Source organism: Equus asinus, chromosome 2 (genome assembly GCF_041296235.1).
Source record: "Equus asinus isolate D_3611 breed Donkey chromosome 2, EquAss-T2T_v2, whole genome shotgun sequence".
NCBI lineage: Eukaryota > Metazoa > Chordata > Mammalia > Perissodactyla > Equidae > Equus > Equus asinus.
The window spans coordinates 99,135,092-99,147,108 of record NC_091791.1 but is presented as its reverse complement, the minus strand read 5'-3'; the positions used below and the strand labels follow the sequence as shown (position 1 = coordinate 99,147,108).

General features: G+C 44.1%; 1 protein-coding gene across 3 annotated transcripts in view; it reads right to left on the bottom strand.

Moving 5' to 3' along the window:
• The window catches only part of SEC11A (SEC11 homolog A, signal peptidase complex subunit), a 63,736-nt gene that overhangs the window by 46,698 nt on the left and 5,021 nt on the right, over positions 1-12,017 (bottom strand). The window contains exon 3 of one of the 3 annotated variants that reach the window (XM_044760895.2): positions 11,446-11,586. The exons of the other annotated variants lie outside the window; for them this stretch is intronic. The gene's annotated coding sequence lies outside the window, so the exon portion shown is untranslated. The remainder of the gene's footprint in view (positions 1-11,445; positions 11,587-12,017) is intronic. 3 annotated transcript variants of the gene reach the window in all.

Below are 12,017 nucleotides of genomic sequence, written 5' to 3'. Positions count from 1 at the left end.
GCCACAAAGCTGGGAAGCTTTGCATTGTAAAAGAGGAAGCGTTATGTCAAGCACAGATTAGAAATGGGGTTAGGTGTGGGGAGAGGGCTAACACCCAGGCTTCCTTCCTGGGAGCAAACAGTCTTGAGGAAAAGACAGACTGAGCAAGAAATAATTGGGATGAAAAGAATCCATTAGGGCAGAATTGGACCTGGAGGGATTAAGGTAAACTGGGTGGACCTGGAAAAGCTTAATGAGGTTTCCCCGCAGTGCTGGGGTCTATGCAGTGCCTCTTATGAAAATAATTCAGATATTTACGACAGGTGATCCCAGACTAGATAAAGACATAAAGCCTAAGGAATTAAATTTTCCACATTTGCAAAATGGGCTGCCAATCTTCCTAACACAAAAGTCTTTTGGACCCCGTCAATCACAATGGCATGTCTGGTATTTTCCTTCATATATAGCCTGCTGGCGTGCCTGAAGGAAGCACCTTATTATAGAAGTTAAGTCAGACCCACTTGACTTTGAATCACTCATTAACCACTCACTAGCTGCCTAATCTTGGGCCAGTTAGTTAACACTTTTTTATCCTCAGTTTTCTGGTGTGTAAAGTGGGAATACAAAATCACTTTCATCATTTGAAGATTAAGCAAGACAGTACGTATCAATAAAGCTGTTGGCACAATGGATGACAAATGGTAAGTGGACAATGAAGGTTAATAATTATTAAAAACAAGAAGTGGGTTCAAACTGATATCCTCATGCTTAGGGTGAAGAAAGTCTGTCACTATACTTGAACCCTGGTTAATCACTTCTGTACAAACCAAGCGTGTCTACTAGCAGAAGCAAAGTCACCTCCGTTTTTAAAAACCCTATTCAAAATAACTACGATCTCATCCATTTCTCCTTGAACTTCCCAATGAAGGAAATGGTGGATAGAAGGAGAAGGTGTCCCTCTGACCCTGCCAGGAAAGGAAGTGTCCCAGGCATATTAGGGCAAGCCAGTAGCACACAGGCCACACTGGCAGTCTAGCTCTTCTCCAGTGCCATCTCCCAAAAGGATCTATCTGGGTTTGCTGGGAGGACCCATCCACCCAGCCTCCCCAAGGTCAGGTCAGGGGCTGCAGAGATGGGACTTTCTGCCTACCAACCCAATGGCTATGGACATCAGAGACCATGGCTTTAAAAGATGCAGCAGCTCTGGATAACATGGGGTATCAGGAAGAAATCTCATTCCCAAAAATCAAAGGTGCCTTCTGTTCAAAGAGATTACTAGAGTCACTCAAGTCCCTCTGGAAGACTTTTGGAGAGCTCTCTTTAAAAAGTCCTGAACAGCTGCAGGGGCAGCTGGGAGAAGGAAGCGCCAGCCTTCTGGGTTGGTATGTGTGCATATGTGGTGGGGGGTGGGGGGGGCACCAATTTCCTGTTTGGCCATTCTGCTTTGGCTAAAAGAAGAAAGGGACCTTGCTGTTTGTTTTGTAAGTTCTTAGGAGAGAGCCGTGTTGCGAATGTGGAGGTCCTGTGGATGAAGGGCTGGGAGTGGGGGCAACCTTGGCCCCTCTTCTCTAACGGGGGATTACTCCTCCTCCAGCCCTGATGAGTTGCCTTTTGAGGTTTTGCATCTCATAGCTAAGGACAGGGGCTTGCCTCCTCTTGACAGCTTAAGGGATCCTATGAGAATCTGTTGAGGCAGTGAGTCACCACTGGAAATGTGGCTTGTGTAAATCTGGATTTGAATATAATAGTGTCTTAATGCAAGCACATTCAAAGATATAATCATTAGCAGTCATTTATATATGCACTCAAGTAACCAGAAACATTTACCTAAAGGCTACTGTGAGCCTGTCTTCAAGGTGCTTGTGTTGATACTCTGCGTGATTTGGCCACGGCCTCCCTCATCAGTCTGATCTCTGACCTTCCTTGCCAACCTCTCACCCTACAATCCAGGCATAAGCAAACTCCGATAGCCCCAGGATGTGACAGAGGGGTTCATGAAGTGAGCTCTGGAGCCGAACTGCTCTACTCCTTACAAACTGTGTGACTCTAGACAAGTTACTTTACCTCTCTACCTCAGTTGTTTCTTTCCTTTTTTTCTGCTTTATCTCCCCAAATCCCCCTGGTACATAGTTGTATATCTTAGTTGCAGGTCCTTCCAGTTGTGGCATGTGGTCTGATGAGTGGTGCCATGTCTGTGCCCAGGATCCGAACCCGTGGAACCCTGGGCTGCTGCAGCGGAGTGCACGAACTCAACCACTCGGCCACAGGGCGGCCCCATCTTTCTTTTTATTTTAAGGAAGACTTGCCCTGAGCTAATATCTGTGCCAGTCTTCCTCTATTTTGTATGTGGGTCACTGCCACAGCATGGCTCCCAACGAGTGGTGTAGGTCCGCACCCAGGATCCGAATCTGGGCCGCCAAAGCAGTGAGCACCGAACTTAACCACTAGGCCAGGGGGCTGGCCCCTCTACCTCAGTTTCTTTGTAGGTAAACAGGGACTGTGGTAACTAGGGGTTTTTATGAAGCTAAAATGAGCTAAGAATGTGAACCCCTAGAATAGTGCCTGACACTTAGTAAACAACGGTTATAATTATCAGGATGTTCTTCTGATTGGAGGCCTGACAAACTCCTATTTCTCCTTCCAGACCCTGTTCAGTGTCATCTGCTGTGTGAAGCCTCCCCTGGCCTCCCCTGGGCAGAGTTAACACCCCTTCCTTAGTGCCACTCCTGTATTTTATATGTTCTTTTCTATGTCCTTTATTACATGGAACTTCAATCGTGTTCAATTTTCTGAATCAAAAATAAAGCTTCAAGGCCTGACGTACTTTGAAAGGAGAATAATTGCTATACGAGAGAGTCTCGCTTTTATAAACAGCTTGTTAACCCATTTGAATCTGCAACTAGTGAACTTGAACCGGTGAAGGAATATTTTTGGGGTGGAGCACTTCCTGTGCTGGGCCTGCCGATTCCAGATTTGTCAACATCCTGCCTTCCAACTCCCACTGTTAACTGGGCTGCCCAGAGAACAGTGCACGATACCAGCCTTACCTCTCACCCTGGGGGCCCCAACCACACTGAACTTCTTTCAGTTCCACAAAAGCCTTCTGGGCCTTCGCTTCAGCTGCTCTTTCTGCCTCAAGCATTTTTCAACCCTCCCTTCTCCCTTTTGCTTAACCATTCTTTATTCAGTCTTCATTCCCTCTTGCACCCCCAAGCCTTCTCTTATCTCTCAAATGGGTTAAATTATTCTCCGAGGTAGCCACACAGCCCCTCATACTTCCCCTATCATGACACTCACAACATTTTATTATAATTGTTTGTCTGGCTTTTCTGCTAAATTGTAGGTTTCACAAGGGAGGGAATATACCTATAAAGCTAGCCCAGGGCACAGTCCCTGACCCAGAGTTGATGTTTAGTTCCTGTCATTAAGAGGAAAAAAATGAACAAATGAATAGAAGGAATGAACGTTTGGTCACAAGCACCTGTACCACATTCCCCTGCCTTTTTATCTTCCCTCGAGATTCTGTGCACCATGGGCCTTAAAAAAAAAAAAAAAAAAAAAAAAGAGCCAACTCTTGGGGATAGGAAGAAAATTGACTGGGAGAGCTGTACCCGAAACATTTAAAATTTCAAATCAGAGACTCTCAGAATATGAGCATTTTCTCCCACTTCCTTCAAAATCCAGCCCTAGCCAATTCAACACATTTTGAAAGAAAGAAAAAAGAGAAGGAAAGAAAAAAAAATACAGATAAAATAGTTTAATGCCCAAATGTTAAGTATGTTTTTCTCTAAGCCTGTGCTGTCGGACACTAAAGCCAGTAGCCACATGGGCCACCCAGCACTTGCAATAGGGCCACTCGGAGTCAAGACATGTTACAGTGATAAAGTGCACCCGAGATCTTGAAGACTTAGTGTGAAGAGAGGAGTGTAAACTAATGGTCATTTTGATTACAAGTTGAAACGATAATACTTTTAATATATTGAGGTAAATAAATTATATGAAATTTCAGCCATTTCTTTTCACTGTACTTAATGTGGCTACTAGATCACCTAAAATTGCATTTGTGGGCCCGTGGAGGTTAATTTGCTAGGCCAGGTGGCTACCTTCTTTCTGCTCAGATCTGCTTTTTCAGTTCTTTCCTGGTCTACTACATGCTCTTGAGCCCTGACATTTTCTCCAGTGCCCTTGGTGTGACCTCTGGGGCTGGGACTCTGGTGTGGCCGCAAGGTCTGCCCCTGCATCCTGATCATGGGTCCTGTTGTCCCAGTTGGCTCGCCACAGCTCTCAGTTTCTGTCTCTGGCCGTAGCCTGTGACCGGACCATAACATTCCACAGTTCCCTATGGCCCATGGTTTGGTTTTGGTTTTCTCCATGTTCATTGCATGTGGGAGTTTGGCAAAGAGAAATGAGATCTGTTCTTTAGGCAGATATTCTGAAGTCACCTATCAGAAAATATTGATAGATGACAAATACGTCGCAAAATGCCTCAAGCTGATAATTGTAACAAACAACTTGTTGGCATGTACAAACTGTTTTCCCCTCCATTCCTTTGAATTAAAGCAAGAGCAATTCTCCCATGAAACAACTGTTTGGGTGGAGGGTTGGGTGAACCGATTGGCCACACAACTGTCCCGAGTCTTCAGCTGTAACTTTCTTAGCCATGTCCAATTAATTCTGTCACCGCAGAAAGGTCAGCTCAGTTCTCTGGCCTGAATTTTCTTCTGCGTAAGGCGAGGCTTTCTCAATCCTGCCAACTTTAAAAGTCCATATGCTTCTATATGTGAATGGGAAGGAGAATAATTTTAAATAAACACAAATCGTAAGCACACACGTCTCTTCCATGTCTTTCCCCCTTTCCTCGGTGCCGACAGAAGCACTGCTCCTCCTCAGCAGCCAACTTTTCTGCTTGTCTGTGGCACAGGAGTAGACAAGCATTGGTGCTTTAGAGTCACATGACCTGGGTTCAAATCCTGGCTCTGCCACATTCTAGCAGAGTGATTTTGGTCAAGTGACTTAACTTCTTTGAGCCTCAGTTTCCTCCTCTGTAAATTGGGGATAACACAGTCTTTATGAAAAACCCCTGGTTCAGAGGAGCTGTTTATTACCATATTATGCTTGCATCATATCCCTGCTGCCTTTTTTGGGGGCCTAATTCTTCCCTTTCCTGCTGGCATCTGTAATTGCTACCTTTGCTTAAAAAAAAAATTATACATATCATTTAAAAAATTATATATATTATAATTGCCTCACTTGACTCAGTTACTCTGTCTGGTCAATGTCTTATTTTTCCCTTTCATTTCATAGGCAGTGTTCTTGGGTTGCCTGTGGTTTACTGCCTCACCGTTCTTTCTCTCCTTTCTTCTCTGCTGTGTGTCATCTGCTCTGACCTATAGTGACCCTCCAGACACTACTTCAGTAATGACCAGTCAGTTGGCAAATCCAGCAGTCCCCTATCCCACCCTATCCTTCTCGACTTCACTGCTGTGACATTCGGCACTCATCACCCCTTCTTTTGATGCTTTTCTCCTCCTGTAGCTCATACGACCACCAGAAGAAGTTACCCGACCAGGCAGATCAGTATCCCTGCAAATTTACTGGCCCTGAGTAATCCCTGGCAATCTCGTCTCCTTCCTCTAGTAACTGCCTATCCCCTCTTTAAAATGGTGTGTCACAATTCTTCCTCTCCTCAGACCTCCCGCCAGCCACCATTCCCCGCCCCTCCCCCACTGGTGACATTCCTTCTCACTTGCCTGTGGTTACTTCAGAGCCAGCACCTGCAGCCACACCATACTTGACTCCTCCCCTCCAGCGCACAAGCGGAAGTGGCTTCCTAGCTAAAGCCGGGCCCTTCACCTTTGCCCTCGAGCCCTCCCCTCCTGCCACTTTTAGGGGAAAGAACAGACCGTCAGTGATGTGTCTTCAGCCTCTCCCACTCCGCTGCATCCTCCCTGTCAGGATTTAGGATCTCTTCCACCTTAAAAAAAAAAAAAATTCTTCCCTGCCCTCACTTCCTCCTGTAGTTACTGCCTTCTCTCTACCCCTCCATTTTAGCCAAAGTTCTCAAAATCAAGCACTGCTCTCTGCTTGCTCCTCTTGCTCTCCCCTCTGGGTTCTGCCCTCAGGCTCTGCCGAGGATTCCCTGCATGCCACGAATTCTAGGTGCTTTATAGGGATGTGGTAGTCCCTTAACGATGAGAGAGGTGATAGCACTGTCTCCGTAAAACACCTGCCGAGAGCACGTGGATCGACTAAATTAGCTAAGGCCACCTGGCAGGGGTTGAAACCAGACTACTGGGCTCAGAGTCCATGCTCTTGACCACCATGCCATACTGCACCCCGTGCCCCAAACTGCACACTATCTGTTCTGAGCACTCAGCACGGTGCCTTCATAGGGCAGGAGAACGACGAACGTGTCTGAATGAATGAACACAGACTGTCACCACGGTTCAGGTCCTTATTCTCTCACTTGGAGCATAACCCGCGAACCTAAGGGTTCTTAAAAAGTGCATGGGCTTGAGTTTATGTCTATTTTTCTGAAAGAAGGTATAGTTTTCATGAGTTTTTCGTAGGAGTCCGTGTCCAGAAAAAGTTAATAACTTCTTGATTCATTCATTTTTCTGTCTTCGGTTTCATTTTCGCCAACCTCCTCCCCCTTACATCCTGTACATAGCCATTAGATAACTAGATTGTCAATGTTTTGTTTTAATTCTGTCATTGTTAAAAAATGTAAGAACAAATAACCTCTCTCCACCTAAAAAGCCTTGAATGCCTCCCTGGCTGGCAGCCTCCAAGATAAAAATCAGACGCTTTGGCCCAACGGCCAAGACTTTTCAGTAATCAAGCCCCAGCACATTTTACCAGTACTATCTCCCATTTTTCTACTGCTTGAATCCTCTGTTCCACTCCAACTGAAGTCTCCTAGTAACTTCAAAACTTCCTTCTAACTCACCTTTTAGCAGTGCATTCAGCAACAATGTATTACATTCCTGACCTAACCTAGGCAGATGGTGGGGGTGGGGGGGGGGGCTGAGAATACAAAGATGGATGCAACACAGCCCTTACGCTTGAGAAACTATCAGTCTAATTAGAGACAGAGACGTGAAAACAAAATCCCCAAAATATGAAATGACAAACTATTCGTGAGAGTTATTCCCACTTGGAGGTGGGGTAAAGGAGACCTTCCCTTTCTAAGTCAAACGTGTCTGTATTCTTTACATGTTTCTTTTACAACAATTACTTTTTTAACCAGCAAAAAAGTGATTATCAGGCGAAGATTGTGATTAATTCAATTCTCAGCTCCTGAGTTCCAAGAGGGACAAACCATAAGTGTCACAGAATTAGTAAAATTAATGAGGAAAGGAGGACAATCAACTGACAGAAAAATGGGCAAAAGCTATGAATAGACATTTCCTAGATGATGAAACATTTGTGGTCAATAAATAATATGAAGACGTGGTCAACCTCACTAATCATCAAGAGGTACAAACTGAGACCACAATGAGATCCCATCTCATATCTATTTGAGTGACGAAAATTAAGAAATCCGACAATACCAAGTGTTGCAGAGGATCTCATATAGAACGTTGTTGAAACTGTAAATCAGTACAAACCACTTTGGTAAACAGTTAGGAATTCTCTTGTAGAGGTGAAAGTTCACTTAGCCTTTGACACAGCAATTCTTCTCCTCTATAAATACACAAGGGAAATTCTTGCACTTGTGCACCAGTAGTTTTTATATGAATATTCTTTTTTCAATTATTTTTTGAGGAAGATTGGCCCTGAGCTAACATCTGTGCCCATCTCCCTCTACTTTATATGTGGGACGCCTGCCACAGCATGGCTTGATGAGCGGCACGTAGGTCTGCGCCCAGGATCTGAACCATGTGTGAACTTAATTGCTGTGCCGCCGGTCAGGCCCCTATATGAATATTCTTAGTAGCACTTTTGCAATAGCAAAAACCTGCAGCAATCCAAATGCTCATTATTAGGAAATTGGGTGTGTTAGTTGGAGTTCCCTAAAAGCAGAGACTGGCATGAGGACTTGGGTGCAGGTTGCCTATTTGGGAAATGATCTCAGGCAGCAGGGGTGAAGGAGAGGGGAATAGTGAGGAAGAGTAGGAGGAAAAGTCAACGTAGGGAGCATGGTTCCATGGAGACCTCTGAGAAATGTACAAAATGCCTCCCAGAATTGTCCCCCTGAAGGATGGGAGCCTGGGGCATTTATCTCTTGGATCCTATTGCCCCACTACTTGAGGGTTAACTCTCTTTACTTTCAGGCTGTGCCTGGGAAAGGGCTGAGAAGGCTTTTGTGGCTTTCTAGAAGGTCCTGAAACAAACTAGAGAGGCCCCAGGCCTGGCACTTGCACTGGGAATTGTCAGTAACTGGGAGCTCCCATGAAAATGATCAACACATATTTGGCTAAAATCAGATGTTGGGGGCCAGGGCAGGCCACCTCAAAATATCCCACAACAGCACATTGATTATTTTGAACTAAAGTTTCTTGAGAAACAAAAAGGCCACTCTGACTCTCCTCTCTCTGTTCCCCCTTAAAGCAAGAAATGAATCTCCCCTGTGAAAGATGCTCTCCCTGCATCCTTGTCACCAGAGCCAGGGAAGTCAGAGCTGAGAAGCTGCACAAGCAAACCTTGTCACTTTTACTAATTTACTACCTCAAGCCTAAACTCTGTTTAAATTCCTCACTAATTATGTACCCCAAACTGAAGTTTCTTTGTCCTGTAATTTCTTCAGAAATGTATTGTTTCTTTACGCAAAAAGATATACAAACTGCCTGCTTTGTTCACTCAGAGAACATCACGTGTCTATGATCACCCATGTGCGCATATTAAATTGCTTTTTTTCCACCTGTTAACCTGGTCTTATGTCAATTTTATTATTAGTCCAGCCATAAGGACTCTCCCTCTCTGAAACAGAGGGGGCCCAAGGGGAAGAACATAGGGCACCAAGAGCTTTTGCTGCCAAGGACAAAGTGATATTAGCATACTCACACCTCGGAATAGTCACAGCAGCCACAATAAACAAACTCAGCTGCATGCAACAAGCCTGAGACAAATCTTAGCAACATGACATGAAAAGCGAAAAAGAAGTCCCAGGATATTATATAGGGAATAATACTCTTTTAACAAAGAAAACAACTAAAGTTAACAATAGGTGTTTTGGGAATATGTATGTATGTTCACACACACACACATGCATACAAATAAACACTTAACTAAAAAAAATTTTTTTTGAGGAAGATTAGCCCTGAGCTAACAGCTGCCACCAATCCTCCTCTTTTTGCTGAAGAAGACTGGCCCTGAGCTAACATCCGTGCCCATCCTCCTCTACTTTATATGTGGGACGTCTACCTCAGCATGGCTTGACAAGTGGTGCCATGTCCACACCTGGGATCTGAACCGGCGAACCCCAGGCCACCAATGTGGAATGTGCACACTTAACCACTGAGGCAATGGGCCGGCCTACTAAAAAATTTTTTCTGTGTACTTGAATTCCAAGAAAAAAACCTGCAAAGGATTATTAAAACAACGTATAAAGCAATCCTGAAAATTAATGAGAAAAGAATAAATAATGAATAGAAAAATGGGGAAAGATATGAACAGATAACTAAAGAGGAAATATGTATAACTAATGAATACACATATACACATTCAACCTCAACTTTTTATTTTTTTAATTTTAAGTTTTTATTTTGTTAAAATTTTTTTTTTTTAATGAAGATTAGCCCTGAGCTAACATCCACTGCCAATCCTCCTCTTTTTTTCTGAGGAAGACTGGCCCTGAGCTAACATCCTTGCCTACCTTCCTTTATTTTATATGTGGGACGCCTGCCACAGCATGGCTTGACAAGTGGTGCCTAGGTCTGCACCTGGGATCCAAACCAGGGAACCCCAGGCTGCCAAAGTGAAACGTGAAAACTTAACTTCTGCACCACTGGGCTGGCCCATCAACCTCAACTTTTTTAAAAATGTAAGACTTTTTAACTCTAAATTTTTATAAAGCTAGGGAAATTTTAAAAATTAATTTCTTATTTTTAATAAAATTTGTTTAGATAAAAATATTTGTAAGAGCAAGAAAGTGATAAACACAAGATTAAGCACTGGGTTGGGGGGGGATATGTGTAAGTTGTCAATTCTAGTTTTTAGGGTGGATGATAAATAACAAAAGAGAACCACACATGAACCAATGAATGTAGGCTCCTGACCCACGGATTATGTTGAACCCAGTCCTGTACACCCAAGGCCCGAGAAATAAGGTGATATCATATGGTAAATACATTGAGGTACTGAGAAGATATGCTGATAACACAAAGGAGGGAGCTGGAAGATCCCCCTCATAACTGGGAAGGTCAGAAGGCTGACCAAAGTGGTGGCAGTTAATGGGTGTAGAAGAATAAGGAGAGGATTGCCAAATTCGGGAGGAGGTGTAGGGTCTGGGAGGGCATTCCAAGTGGAAAGAGCAGCATGGGAAAAGGTACAGAAATGAGAGACAGTGAGGCACGATCAACAGACTACAGACAATTCGTGTTGGCACAAAAGGAGAATGAGAAAGGGGAAGACAAGTGATCGACCCAGAAGATAAGAAAAGGTCCACGATATGGAAGTTAGACATTATTCCACATTATAAGCAAACGAGCTTTGGAGAATTTTTGTTTGAAGAAACATGATTTGTTTCCGGAAGATTCTCACAGTAGGGTGGAGGATGGGTTGGAGGGTGCTGGAGGCAGGAAGATCAATCAGGATAGTATGACCTTGGTCCGGGTGAGAGGTCTGAAGGCCTAATTTACTCAGGAGCTCTGGTGTGTGGGGGCACGTGTGGTCTAAATCAAGAAGTTTTTAAGAGGTAGAATGGGCAGAATTTTATTTCCCCGCTCTCCTGTGCTTTTCTTTACAGTGCTTGCCACCTTGACATATTTACTTATCTATTGTTTTCTGTCTGTTCCTTCCCCCGACCCCGACCCTGCCGCAGGATGTGAACTCCAGGAGAGCAAGATATTAACTTTGTTCCCTCCTCAATCCCCAGGGCCTAACAGTTCCCAGCGTATGATAGGTACCAAACAATTATTTGTTGAAGGCATGAAGTTTAGCTAGGAAGGAGAAATACAGGGTAATAGCCAATAGGTGAAGAATTTCCAATGTTCCAGTCTAATTTAGCTTCTGTACCTCCTATTAATCTCTCCCAGAGCTCAGACTCCAGCTAAGCATTTGACCAAACAATAAAGTGTTCTCACTTCTGGCTCTTATTCTTGTCTCAGCCTGAGTTAACAATCTTTCCTGCCTCCTCGACCTATCCTACCTGCTCTCTACCTCCCTCCACTTTTTATCTCTAGAAACTCTGGTTTTCTAGGTTCCCTTAAGGTCTCTGGCCATAGGCTTACACAGTTCTCACATTTTTTTCTTTCTTTCTTTCTTTTTTTTTTTTAGTTCTCACATTTTTATATGATCACATACCTGCTAGATATTCTGCCTTTGTCCCTGCAGATCCACTCACCACCTTTCTCCAGAGGCTGACCTTCAAGGACAGTGTCATTTGGGCTCACCTGCCCTTAGCCTTCCTCTTGGGTTCAGCCAGTGGGAGGTACCACAGGAGATCTGAGGGCAAGAGAGAGAGGTAGGGCTGTATTCCTCTAAGTTCCTGTTGGCCCTCCCTGTCCTTCAGCTATTGCTCTCACTGAGCACGGGCTCCATCTCTTTGCCCCCTCAGGCCTATGGTTGATAATGGCTTCTCAACAGATGCTAACCCTGGGGTGCTTCACTCTCCCTTGCTTGTTTCCCTCAACCCTGCCCACATCTTTGTACACTGTCCCCTCATTAACTGTCTTTAGTTACACATTTTGAGCTGGCCATCTGTTTCCTGCTGATCTTGGCTGATACAAAAGCAAAAATACAGAATTGTATCTTTTTTTAAAAATTGAGGCACGTTTCACAAAATTCACCCTTTTAAGTATACAAATTCAGGGGTTCTTGATATAGTTGAGCAAATTGTATCTTTTTTCATTTAATGTGTAATCAAATGTTTTCCA